Source organism: Quercus robur, chromosome 1, assembly GCF_932294415.1.
Source record: "Quercus robur chromosome 1, dhQueRobu3.1, whole genome shotgun sequence".
NCBI classification, from domain to species: domain Eukaryota; kingdom Viridiplantae; phylum Streptophyta; class Magnoliopsida; order Fagales; family Fagaceae; genus Quercus; species Quercus robur.
Genome location: NC_065534.1, coordinates 16703429 through 16717859, shown reverse-complemented (window position 1 = coordinate 16717859; position 14431 = coordinate 16703429). Strand labels below are relative to the sequence as shown.

The 14431-nt window shown below is 32.1% G+C and overlaps 1 pseudogene; it reads right to left on the bottom strand.

Moving 5' to 3' along the window:
* Positions 1–1922: 1922 nt before the first annotated feature.
* LOC126723469 (feruloyl CoA ortho-hydroxylase F6H1-2-like) lies at positions 1923–4923 on the bottom strand (annotated as a pseudogene).
* Between the last annotated feature and the right edge of the window lie 9508 nt (positions 4924–14431).

The window sequence follows — 14431 nt, the reverse complement described above, 5'->3', positions numbered from 1 at the left end:
TTCTGTCATCTATGGCATCAACGATTCCCACTAATATGCGTCATTGACAGTTAGCATATCACACGTAACAAGGTCAACTACTTTCACTGCCCTCTTGGATCTCCAAGCATCGAGGTGAATAAACATGCATGAGTGAAGATCCACTCTAGATTTCTCCACATCATGTCTAGCATGGACGTGATTGTTTGAAGTGGATTCTCTATTTTTTAATAGATATCGAGTGTTCACCTTTAGATAATTCTAGGATTAATATCTAAGTTGGAATTTGTCCTAGAACGGTAAACAAGCTAAGTCGAATATTAAAAGTTTAGATTTTTGTTTATTTAATTTTATTTTGAATACGAATGAAACTCAAACTCATCATTAAGTAAGATTATATATTTAAGTTTAGTTAATTTCGTTGTCAAACAAGCTCATGGCATGAGCTTATTAACTTATTCTTTTTGAATTTATGGTAAAATTATGACTTTTTTTTTTTTTTTTCCCATTTGCAAATGAGTAATTCTTAAGTACACTCGGAGCATAAGAAATGATGCTCCCTTATCTCACATTCATGGTAGAGTCCATTCATCAAATTCATGGAGATGTCTATCATGAATGTGAGATGAGGGAACATCATTTATCTATGTTCCGACAGTACTTAAGAATGTTTCCTCACAAATCAATGCTAATAATTAATAACTAAATTATACTTAGAATTATATATTTTTTTTGACAAACAATTAGAATTATACTATTCAAGCTAATTATATAAAATTTTTGTGTTTTCAACTCTTGAAAACACAAAAATTTTGTTCCCCATTTCCATCACCCAAATTCAAATTTTTGAGTTTTGAGTGATGGAAACAACACTCAAAAACCAAGTCAAACACTTCTTCTTCTTTTTTTGTGGGTCCCACGATATTTGGGTTATGGGTGATGGAAACTGAGTTAGGCTGCGTTTGTTTCAGTGTAAAATATTTTCCGGGTGTAAAATATTTTCAGGTGAAAATATTTTCAAGTGTTTGGTTGCATTTCAAAAAATGCTTTGAAAAATATTTTTTGGTGTTTGGTTGTATTCTTGAAAATACTATAGAAAACACATTTTTTACTTGTTACTCACATTTTCTCAGCTTCCAAACAAATATATAATACCAAATTTTCTCAATAGATCAGCGGTTGAGATTGAGAAACAAAACCCAACAAAAAAAATTCATCAGCAGATAAACACAAAAGAAACAAAACCCAACAAAAAAAATTCATCAGCAGATAAACACAAAAGAAACAAAACCCAACAAAAAAAATTCATCAAATCCTGCGGTCGAGAACGATGGAGAGAACGGCGGCGCAGGTGAGCTTTGCGTCGAGAACGAGATCGGTTTTGGGTGGATCAGTCTTGGGTGGTGACGATCTAGGCAGTGTTGGGGTGCGATGATCTTGCCGGTGCTGGAGTGCAACTCGCCGGTGCTTGGATGTGGGATCAGAGCTCTCGCCGGTGCTTGGATGTGCGATCGGAGCTCTCGCCAGTGCTTGGAAGTGGTGATCAGAGCTCTCGCTGGTTTTGCTGTTTCTCTCTCTCTTCTATTTTCCTAGGATGGAAATCAATTGTAGGGAAAATAAAAGTGTAAAATATTTTATAGGGTTTTGGGGCATGATTTACAGTCAACGGAAATCATTTTTCGTTTGACTGAATTTTCCGAGACAATCCAAACACGCCCAGTGGTGTAAAATATTTTCTGGAAACTGTTTACTATCGAAACAAACGCAGCCTTATATAACTCAGTTTCCATCATATCCAAACAGCCTTTGAGTATCCTGCACAATGTGACTAGTCAGTCATAAATTAATAGAGATTATGACAAAGCATAACGATAGCACATTCAACAACAATAAAAAATGATAAGAAAATAATAACAATAAATAGTTTAGATCCTCCGGAGTACTTATAGCAACGAGAATGATATTTATTATCTGAATTTCCAAATACATTTGTTCAAATGCAAATATAAATTAAGCCAGTGTATCATATTTTGGCAAATTCAACAGTTTTCTTTCCATCGTGACCCTTGCTGACGAAATGCTTGAAGTAATCTGAGTAGACAACATGCTTGTATATTGATGTCTCCCCACTTGCTAACACTTCAGGTAGAGGTCCAATAGTGGCATCAGATCCTGGGCTCACAAAAAATGGGATTGAAACTCTATTCTTGCTTTTGTTTGCAATTGCCCTGTGCTCAATGCTTTTGTACTTGTCATTGCTTATTATTTGTAGCACATCCCCAATGTTGATGACTAGTGCTCCAGTGACTGGGGGGACATGGATCCAGCTATCCTCACTAGTTCCTTGCATGTAAAGTCCACCAGTCTCATCTTGGAGAAGGATGGTTATGGTTGATATGTCGGAGTGGCGGCCTACTCCGACAGTGAGCTCAGGGCTTGGACAACAGGGATAGTAATTTAGGCTAAGAATTAGTGAAGCCATTAACGTGATTTTTGTTGTTTTGTTGATTTCTTCCACGCCAAGTCTCTTCAGTAACACCTCTAGGAGCCTTTTGGTCACGAGTTCAACCTTTTTCACGTATTCTAGCACTTGTTCCCTATATGGTTTGAAAATTAAACATGATTGCATGATTCCACAATTTTAACCGAAATCATGTTTTGAAAACACAATTTCAGTTCATGTGATAGTATATGGCGAGTACATAATAAAAAGTGTGTGACTATCATTACTTTTTGACTAATCTCCAATAAGTGAGATTTTTCTATGTCAATACATACCAATTAACTACAAGACAAAATCTTTTGGGGTGGTCTATGAGTGTTGGCTAGAAGACCTGAAGCTAGAACTTCATGAATCATACTAGACTTGAAAACCACTGGACAAACCCTTGAGATTGTCATCCCAAAGATCTTATAGCTTGCCAAAAATCAACTCATTTGAATGAGTCTAAGAAATTATACAAAGTCTCATATTTGTTTATTTATTTATTAATTATAATGATCAATCTCGGACCATTGACAACCTTTAACAAAGTTTGGTCAGATTACATTTTAGATTAATCATCAATAACTGAAGTTTTACACATATGAAGAAATTTGATTTCTTCTTGCTAATTAACGTCACAGATTTTAACAACCATGGCTTTAAAAAGGTTTTTAATTCAAGCAATTAGCGTTATTTTGGGATCAAATATAAAATGATATAGAAAGAGGAGTACAAAGAGGAAAGAATAGTTAAAAATATTATCAAGTTGCCCCTGTTCCCAGATTATACTCTTGAGGGAGCTAGTATCTTATGCGCTTGACGTATGAGAGATTTTTCCATCTTGGAAAATTTCAATTACTGACAATATATAATTAATCTTATTCCCATCCTCATGGTAGTCATATCTGATATCTCGAAGGAGTAATATTTTTGTCTCAGAATGTGTTTCATTTGTTTATTTTTAAACTTTGGTTATTTAATAAGAAAAATAACAAGAAACAATATAACTGGTTTTGATTTATATAATATAAAGTGAACTGAAATATCCAAGGTGGGACAAAAAAATTGTATCATCTAGAAGTGTATAGACTTTGATGTCATTTAAAATTCTAAATAAAGTGATATTTTGTATATTGATCATGGCTTTAATTTAAAAAGCATTGGACTATCCAATTTAACGAGAAATTAGATTATTTTTCGATTCTTTGACCGTTTCGATTTTTAAAATCATAATACTAACAAATGAAAACAATAAAATCTTAGCATGAAATGTAGAGAATCCATAACATTTTTATTTACAAAATCATATATTTCATATATATTTCTCATCATCTATACTATATATAAGAGGATTACCCTCTTTTAACTAAATTTTTATGTAGTTTAAATATACTCTCATTAATGAAAGGTAATTTCATTTAGAAATAATGTCATAAATGTCAAGTAACAAATTTCATTTTAAATTTAAAAAGAGAACTCCTAAAATTTAGAATTTTTTTTCCTTTATGTTCAAAAAAAAATAATTATAGTTACAACTTATCTCTAAAGTGATTCTTAAAAAAAAAAAAAAAAAAAAAATTATCTCTAAAGTTCATCATTTTTATTTGTTTGAAAAAATAATTCTAAATTTTAATTTTTACCCAAAAAAAAAAATAGAAAAACCTCAGATGCTAGTGTCTTATGTGTAAATCACTAAATTGTGCCTTGATCTATTTACTTAAATAAAGAAAAAAAACTCTCTCTCTCTCTCTCTCTCTCTCTCTCTCTCTCTCTCTCTCTCTCTCTCTCTCTCTCAATGTTTAAATACTTAGTATTCTCCACAAAGGAAAAAAAAAAAAAAAAAAAAAAAGCCTTACTTGCATACGGGAGGCCAGTAAGCAGAAGCCTGATCCTCAGAAACCGAAGAGAGTCTAAGGAAATCTTTCCATTCCAGGACCTTCTCTGCTTGAGGACTAAAGCTTGTACCCAAGCACACAGCCTCAGAAGGAGAGTTTTTTTTAAGATACTTCTTTCTTTCTTCAGATGGTAGCTGAAAGAAGCTATGAGCTGCGTTCTTCAAGTTTTCTAGAACCTCCAAAGGCACCCCATGATTGACTATCTGGAAGAAACCCCATTTGCTAGCAGCATCACAGATTGAATCTACAACCTTTGGGTCATCCCAGTTTGAGACATCGATGATGGGAATGGAATTCTCCGGTTGGAATTTGGTTGGGTCTAGTCTTTCTTCTAGAGGTTGGATGTAAGGCTCTGGAACAGTTTCTAGGCCTGTATCTACAAGACGGACCCTTTACTCCGTTCCCTTTGTGCACCACAAAGTCAAAGACATCGCAGGAGGAGGGGATTGGCGGAGACATTGGGTTGTTGATTTGTTGGGAGGAGAGGAAAAGGAGCAAAGGCTATATAAATATAAAATATTGAAAACAACAATAGAGAAGTGGGTGTAATAGTCTGTAACAAGGTTTTCAGATCCGGATTGTTTATTAAACCGTAAGAGAGAGTGGTTCAAGATTTTTGGGGTCGAATCGTAGTCGAACCGTGATAATGTCATAATTAATTTAATAATTATTTTAAATATATATAAAATATTAAATTAATAAAAAAATAAAAAAATTAACTAAAATAGTCTAAAAAAAAGAATAGATAGTATTTTTTATAACATAACTTTCATAATACAAATAAAAATTATTAAATTCTAAAAAAACATAAATAACTATTGAGTTTTTAAATTATTTTTAAGTCATGACAAAGCATACTTTAATACCCAATAATTTTTATTTTATGAAACCCAATAAAATAGTTAAAAGGCAAATTAGTTTATTTACTCATGACCAAGCCCATTTGACCGTGGATTTTTTTTTTTTTTTTTTCCAAGCCAATTTGAATAGTTACTGTTCACCATTTATCAAGAATTAAGAAAAAAAAAAATATCAAAAGTTAGATCAGACTCCATGTATTTATGTTAAAGTTAAATAAATAACAAGACCCAAGGAGAAGTGCTTGACAGCAGGCAAGCATTATATTGTGACAGCAAATAACTGAAGCACGCAGCAGCAAAGAAGGCTCCGGAAGCGGTGAAAAAGTATACAACATTTTTAGCAATATTTTCACAATAAAATTTATATAAAAAATTATTACTAGTTTTAATTTAAATTCAACATTAAAATTATTTTTTTACTCACCAATATTAACTAATAATAACCTATTACTTAAAATTTATTGTGAAATATTGTGAAAATATTATAGTATCATTTAATTGTGATTTTTTATTCTTTTTACTTTCTTTCCGTCCATACGTTTCTTTTCTTTTCTTTTCTTTTTTTTTCTCTTGTTTTTTTTTCATCCACACACGTATCCCCATCCCCACTAACCCACTCCTCTCAAGTTATTTTTCTAGACTCTTCCTCCATTGTCCACAGACTCTGCAATACTTCAGCCAAGTGGGTGTAACATTGACAACAACCTTTGCCTTTTACATCATTGGATGCGAATGCTCTCGTAGTCAAGCCTACACACACATGTATATATGTATATATATATTTTTACTAGGGACGTAACTTTTGTATCATAAAATTTTGTCATAATTGTGGAGGGTTAGACTTACTGGCATTAAAATTGTGGCAAAATTTGTGTTTATAGATTTTCTTAATAAATAAATGTTAGCCAACATTTTAAAAATGACTTTGTCACTTGTCACCATTCACTTTTTTTTTCTTTGTTTTTTTTCATAAATTATCCATTGACTACAATTTTTGAAAAATTATCTTATGAAACGGTTGTTTATAGTTACTTTACTACAATATGCGGACTTGGGACTCCACATATTTATGCGTCCTACATGCTATGATGAGTGACTAAAAATAGTTACTCAAAGGTACTACCTCCCAATCTTCATGGTTGGCTTCAAAAGTGAGATACAAATATAAATCTAGTTTATTGTTATTTTTTTCCTAACTTATTTAAGTATAAGTTTTAAAATTTATTTTGTTTCTTTTCTAGGTACAGCTAGTTAAAATCTCACAATTTAAAATGAATTTCATGTTTAAATATGAATTGTCTAAAATAAACAATCTCAAACGAACAATTAGTAAATATAAATTGGCTGTAACTTCCCTTGTGTAAGTAGAAAAGCAATATAGTTTCCCACACATTAGCTAGGAGTGCTCAATTCTCCTCAAGTATGATGGTGTGGATAGAGTCTGTTCCACCAAGTATTGATGATTTTATAAATATTGATTTAGCACATCTTTAAATAAAACTTTCGGATGAGTTTCTCAAAAAAGGAAAAAAAAAAAATGAAGGTTCATATATAATTTGATAGTAAAAGAAGCTGATGAAAATAACTTATAGGAGCCTTTTTTATTCTACTTTAACATTCTAAAACAATTTTACATGTTCCTCCAACCCAAGACAAGTGTCTTGAAAACAAATTAGAGCTAATTTCACTTAATCCACATGTGGTTTAAGGTAGTTTTATTTTTCCCACTTGTGATTAGAAAGTATCACTTTATCCACTTGCGATTAATTTTATTGCAAAAAAGTAACCCACCTCCTTGTTCATCATTGAAAAACCAATTAAAACACATCAAAACATAAAAGAAAAGCTAATAAACCTCTTGAGAAAAACTGCCACTATGGAGAAATTCATGTTCAATAGAAGAAAATTCTTCAAAAATTATTTTGATTGGAGTGTTAGGGTTTTAACTTTTAATACTTGTGGGAGGACTTTCGTCTTGGCCCCCAATTAGGTATTGTTCACTTTGGGATGGGCAAGGATTGACCTACGTCCCACTCGCACGAATTTGCTCAATCCCACATTGAGGAGAGATGCCTCCCACCCTTACCTTATAAGCCTTTGACTTAAGGAAGGGTGTACCGTAGTGTGTGTGATCGTGTAGTAGTGGTACACCCTTCCTTAGGCCAAAGGCTTATAAGGCAAGGGTGGGAGGCATCTCTCCCGATGTGGGATTGAGCAAATTCGTGCGGGTGGGACGTAGGTCGATCATTGCCCATCACAAAGCGAACAATACTTGATTGGGGGCCGAGACGAAAGTCCTCCCACAATACTAATACAAGATATTAGGATATTCAATGGTAAGGAGTAAGAAGATCCTATTGCTATTCATCAGAAGTAAGGTTTCTTTCCTACCTAGGGGTTTTCGAATTTCAAAAATTGATGTAAGTAATATTTGAAATTTACGATTTTGTCTGTAATTTGTTTGATTTTGGTAGGCATTTGAATGGTACCGCATTTTTTGCATTTTCTTTCTATCCCCTAATAGCTATGGATTAGTTAGATCTTAGATACCATATTGATTATGGTCCCTATGAATCATGTTGCTCGGTTAAAGTTTGAAAATTTTATGGTTTTGTTTTGTTTTGGGAATCTTTTTGTTGTGACATGTTCTGATTTTTTTTTATGAGTGATCAAGCAATAGGGTTTTGCTTGATTATTTAGTTAATAACCTAAATGAATCATTCAATACCATGATATTACCTACTAGGGACAAGCTTATAATGTCAAATGTTGGAAAATATTATTAATTATAAGAATAAAAATAATAAATATTTTTGAATGTATTGTGGATTAATGAATTTTAATCTTTATATTTAATGTTTTGTTTGTTTCAGCATTAATGTTTTTTCAAAAATAGGTTATTTTCTGGAGAACATTGTTTTAATTTGGAAAACTATCTCACTTTTCAGTGTTTGATAACAATCTTGAAAATGAACTTGAGAATGTTTTTTAGTGTTTGCTATGCACAATTTTTTTTTAACATTTCTTGTATAATTTAAAACATGTATAATATGATTTAAACCCAACTAATGTAATCAACATACATTAAAAAAAAAAATAATAAGATAAAATAAAAAAAGACAAAAAGAATGAATTTGGTTTTCAAACTAAAATCTTCACAATAGATATGGATGGTATCATATATATATATATATGACCTAAATAGTTATCATACATATAAGCTCCATAACCTCATAATTCCATATATCCATACTTCTCATAATTCAAAATAACCATAAGCTACATTTCAAATAGTTCAAAATGCCATCTAGGCTAAATAGTTTAACCTCCAAAATAATCTAGTCCAAATAGTTTGATAAATACCAAAATGCCAAATTATCCTAATAGACACGTCCAAATTCTAATAGAATGCACTTACATAATCAAAATTGACATAAATAGTTGTCAAAGAAGTTTTGCAGCTATTGTCTACGGAGCTTGTCAATTTTCAACATGAATAACCTAGCTTGTTTTTCATCCCCAATCAACATTAGCATCAACGAGCGGAGGTGAGTCATCCAATGCTTCTACACTTATATCACCAACTCCCTTGGAAAAATCTGTTGTGGCAATATCCTTACCCACAACCAAACTCATCTCATCAAACATCTCAATTTTCTTATTTAGAAATTGTGCATAATTGGGATGTGCTTGTGTAAAGAAAGGAAAATAAATAATTTAAAACACAAAGGAAAAGAATCAAAAACTAATACGAGAGCAATAAGAATAATGAAAAGATTTAAACTTTACAATGATACAAACTAAAAATTTTTTACCTATAAAATAAAAAATAAATATAGTTTCTTAACTTAACTTCTTCGTCATACATTGTCCTATCATTAATGATCATTTTCAAATCATCATTCCATCCAAACCCGCTTTTCTTATTATGAAGTAATGCAATAATATTCCAATTGGTTTTGAGTGTTTTAAATCTATGTTCCACATGCTTTGGGGTACATTCAGTGACAAATTTCTCACTAATTGCTACAATCACTTTAGCATACAATGTATGTTTAAATGTGTTGGATTGCTTATTTCCATTAAGAGCCTCATTTGCAAGTATCTCAAGTAACAAATTCTGCATGAGTTGTGACCACCTAAAGTCAGTCTTGACATCCTTGTCCTTCTGAGTATCCTTTGTCTTTCCCATTGCTATTCTATTACAATGATATTCACAAGAAAATATGAGACAAGATGAAAGAAGAAAATAAATAATATTCAATACAAAACATTAATTCGGGGTGTCCATGACAAACAAAATAGTTATAACATATAAGTCTTGAAAATATGAAAAAAAAAAAAAAAAATCCATTAAACAATCAGCTAATATAAAGAGTATTTAATCACTCCATAGCATCATAATCCTCCCACATTTCATGACAAATATCATCCCCTTTTTTAACCCATTCTCTTATTTTCTTCTTGAACTTCCCTTTGTGATTGTTGGACTCTTGTACTTGTACTTTCATTTGCAAACAGACTATCATGAAGCTCATTGTTCATAATTGAGTCTAAAGGGTTAGCTCCTATTATGATATTGTGAATTATGCAACATGCTAAGACTATGTCCACTTGTGTTGGGAATGACCAAAAAAGTTATGCATCTAACACACGGAAACGTTTCTTCAAAACTCCAAAACAATGGTAATTGGTAGTGTGTAAAGAAGAATGACGAAGATTGAATAATTCTTGGTCATTTCTTGGCGGGTTATCACTAAACTCTTTCAAATGGTAACGAACACCATGATATGGGGAGATAATTCCTTTTCAAACTCCATAAACGATATCACCAAGATAATATTTATCTACACGTTTATAGTCAAAAAGGAAAAGAAATCACTCCCAAAGCTAGTATCCATAATAAAATAACTTTCTAGTCCTATAATACCTTCAAGAATTTTTAATCCCCTTTGCCTAGATAGTGCGTCATTTAAGACACGTCAGTCATGTGCACTTCCTTCCTAACTAGCTAATACATAAGTGAATTTTAAGTCAAAGGTAGCAGCAGCAAGGACATTTTGTGTTGTTCCATTCTTTCGGCAGTGAAACCTACCTTGAATTTGAAGTGGAACAGATGCACGAACATGAGTTCCATCAATCTCCCCACACAATCCTAATTACGAGCAATATAAGTTACATTCATTTTACATCTTTATACGTATAAAAAAAGGAAAATGAAGCGTTTAAAACTTACCTTGAAATAGCAGCTAAACCTATTGCCATTCCTTATCTCCAAGGGTGTATCTTGGAGAGAGTGAGAGAGATGAAACGCTTTGAATTGATGTAATCTCTCTCTCTCTCTCTCTCTCTCTCTCTCTCTCTATATATATATATATATATATATATATATAAAACCAAAGCTCAAAGAAAATGCAATTAGATTTTAATTGGATTTTCAATTTTGCGTAATGTGTCCCATTTAATTTTTAATTTTGCATTAAGTGAATTATTGAGTGTAAAATCGAAGAGTCTAAATCCAATTAGATTCTAAATGGATTTCAATTGGAGTTCAATTTTCCATATATTCATCTAAGTTTTTAATTTTTGTGGCAATTGAATTATTAGGTGTAAATACCAAAGAGTCTAAAACCAATTAAATTCTACATTATATATATATATATATAATATGAGAAACTATTACATATTTTAGAAATGTAAGGTTTAAAAAATGTGTAAGTTAATACCATGTATAATTTGAACATCTTCTAAAAAAATATATAATTTGAATAGTATAATTGTGATTATTTTTAATTGTAACCATACATATGCACAAGATTATATACTAGTTGTTATTTATACAAAGATCTAATCCTATAAATTTAAAAATAATGTAATTACATGCTTTAAAAATATATATATTAATTACTTGTTTATAAGTTATACATTTTTGTAAAATCTGTCATACATAAATAGATATCACTATGTAGTGGGCCTTTTTGGGATGTTGGACTGTGTTGTCTCCTGCTACACTGAGGCCCAAGTGCTTTAGGTAGGAGAGTCAGGACCGGTCCAATTGCAACTTACCTTGGTCCAGCTTGTGCACAAACTATGCCATTTTTCTGCTGAAACCTTGATTACGTGCCCATGGCAAGCGTAGCTGTTACAACAGAGTTATGGTAGGTAGATACAATGGGGCAATAATAAATGTGATACACTTGCTGTTAGAAAAAGGTAAACTATTGCAAAAAAAAAAAAAAGGTTATGGCAGATAAATGTAATAAAACAATAATGAAAGGGATGTGCTTACTGCCAGGAAAAACAAATAAGGGATTCTTAATGAAAAGGATAACACAACAAGATTCGTATCATAAGTAAATCTGCAAAGACAAGAAAAGAAATAATAATGAGATCAAAGAAAAAAGATTAGTTTGTTGTGTTCAGTTGTGCTACAAGACTAAGAGCAAGGAGGGAACCACTGCCTCAACGTGGACAACCTCGCAGGAGAATCCTACTATAGAAATTATCTACTTTGAGGGAACGAGACTGAATGGTTTATGCCCAAACAAATCCTTTATCCTTAACAGATGGTAGGCTTTTAGAGGAAGATAAGGAATTAGCCTATTGGTGCATGCTTGTCACTCTACACTCTCTCTTTCTCTTCCTGATCCTCTACTTCTTTCACTTTGTTTTTGCTACTTTAATTCTTTCCCCTTCTTTTCTTTCTTTCTTAGTGCTTACTCGTGTAGTGTGATGGTGGTGTTGTGATTCTCTCTTAATGGTTACTATTGTTGCAATGATGTTACTATGCACAGTAAGGACTCTTTATATACTACCTGCCGTGACTGGTTTTTACCATTTTAGCCTTTAACTACTTTTGTCTGGATTAGAGTGTCATTCCTGACCACCCACTAGTTTGTCAGTTACCCAGCCGCCACCACTTACCTGTGCTGGCTGTGCTACTCCCCATTACCAAACAAAGAAAACTGTTTTGTTTGCTTATTCACCGTGACATTCTTATCTACCTTAGTGTGGATATTCTCTCTTGCTATCCCTCGTGGCATACACCTAGTGGTTCTAACTCATCCTCCCTTCTTTTGGGTAGTATGCCATCTTAGCAGGACATCTCCCCCAAAAGAATCTAAACGAGAACCCCAGAATAGACTTTCCCTTCTCCCCACCGCTAGACCATACCCTCTCTTACCTTTGACCTATGACCCACCACTCCTGTATTGGCTAGGTATAGGTTAGTAGTACCTGGGCTTTGCATGTGCTCCATTTTCGTGTATGTCAAAATCTTATCCGCTGCTCATGCGTTTGCCATGGTCTGGAGGTTCATCTGTGCATTCTACTGCTCATCCTTGACCTTTTATGGTGTGAACTGTTTTCTAATTTTCCATTCTTTATTGACTTGCTCCTTTCAAGGGCTAGGCCTTGCTTGATTGTGGGTTTTCCTCTCTTTAGTCCATTCTTTGCTCTTTCTTTAATCTTGCTGTCACTCCTGCCATACCACTTTACTATTCCTGTCGTGGTGTTATTTGACTCATGCTTGCTGGGTCTCTTTTGGGCCTGTTGCATATTCTTCTCTCAATTGGTTACAGTGACCTAGTATGGTCATTGGATTTATACTCAAGCTACTTTGGGCTTTCTTAATCCATTACATTGCTTATGGGTTCCTTTGTCCCATTTCTTTCTTCTTGGGAATCCTCGGCCCATTTTCTAATTCTACATTCCCATGAGCTTTTACTCACTCTTTTGGGCTTCCCTGACCCAATTACCTTTTTCTTCATCCTTGGGGCTCACGGGCTTTCCATCTGCTTTTAAAATAAATATTTATTTCATCATTTTCAATACTATAATTAAATAAATTTTCTTAGCAAAAATAGTAATAATAATAATAATGTTTTTTTGGTCAACCATGGAAATAGCATAAAACTAGGAATTAATCAGTTGGTTACAATGCAAGTTAGCTTTATCAGAAGCTAAAATTCTTTCCACCACAGGCGGTGGATAATAAAATAATGTTTGCAAATACGTGGTTTGAGGTAAGTGCTATATTCTTTTATAAAAAAAAATAAGTGCTATACGAGGCACAAGTCACAACATACTTTATTTTTTTTTGCCAAATAAGACACAACATACTTATGTGCGTTATATTCTCTCAAGTAATTTGCTCGAGTAGAAACTCTATTACCAAAGTTCCAAGAAGTTTAATAACATGCTACTCCGATTAAAACTTTATTACCAAAAGTTTCACAAAATTTAAAGAAATTTATTGTTTAATTTAAATTCATTATCTAACATAAACTTTTGGTTTTGATAAAAATATGGCCTCTCATGATGTGCATTTGCTAAAGTTAAGAAAACAAGAAAGGTAACCTGAAACCTTTTTTTTTTAATTTATTTATTATTAATATTTTTATTTTATTTTATATATAGAAGAAATTGAGGCTCTTAAAAAAGATCTTTTTTTTTTTCTTTTTTTTTTGCTCTAAAAAAGAGCAAGAAAAGAAAGATCATATTGGTCTATGTCTTAATACTAAAAAAAGATGAAGGGTAATTTTTCAAAGCAGTCTCCTATGTATTGAGATATTTTACAAATTATACAACTTATAGAAAAATCATTAATGTAGCTTATAGAAAAAGCAACAAATTAGATCACTAAATAATGTAGCTTCTATTAATGTTACATCACTAAATAAATTATGAATAAAGCATATCTACAAAATTGATAAAGTTTAGCTACAAAATTAGTTGTAGTCTAAGGCTACAAAATTGATTGTAGATACTCAATATCTTTTTATTAGAGGTGAATTTTGATAAATCCACAATTTGATTACATCTTCTTTTTACCTCCTACAAGCTTGCAAAATTTCTAGGAAATTAAAGATCAATAGCTATATTATCAATAAATTGTTTAAATTGCAAGTTTCTATAATTTAAAATTATGAATCAAATATAAGCTTACAGATCATATAGTAAATAATATCCGATTAACATAAAGTTTGACATATGTAGTAAGAGTGTAAAAAACATGCAATTCAACGATTAAATTTTCAAAATATATAATAATGTTTATTTTGTTGAGTAAGGTTATAATCTTAGGTTAAAACCAGTTTTGTAACTAAATTTTGTCCATAAATTTTTATTAGATGATTACTATGACACACAAGCATGCAAACACACACACGTATGCACATGCATGCATACATGCGTGAACTCAAACACATACT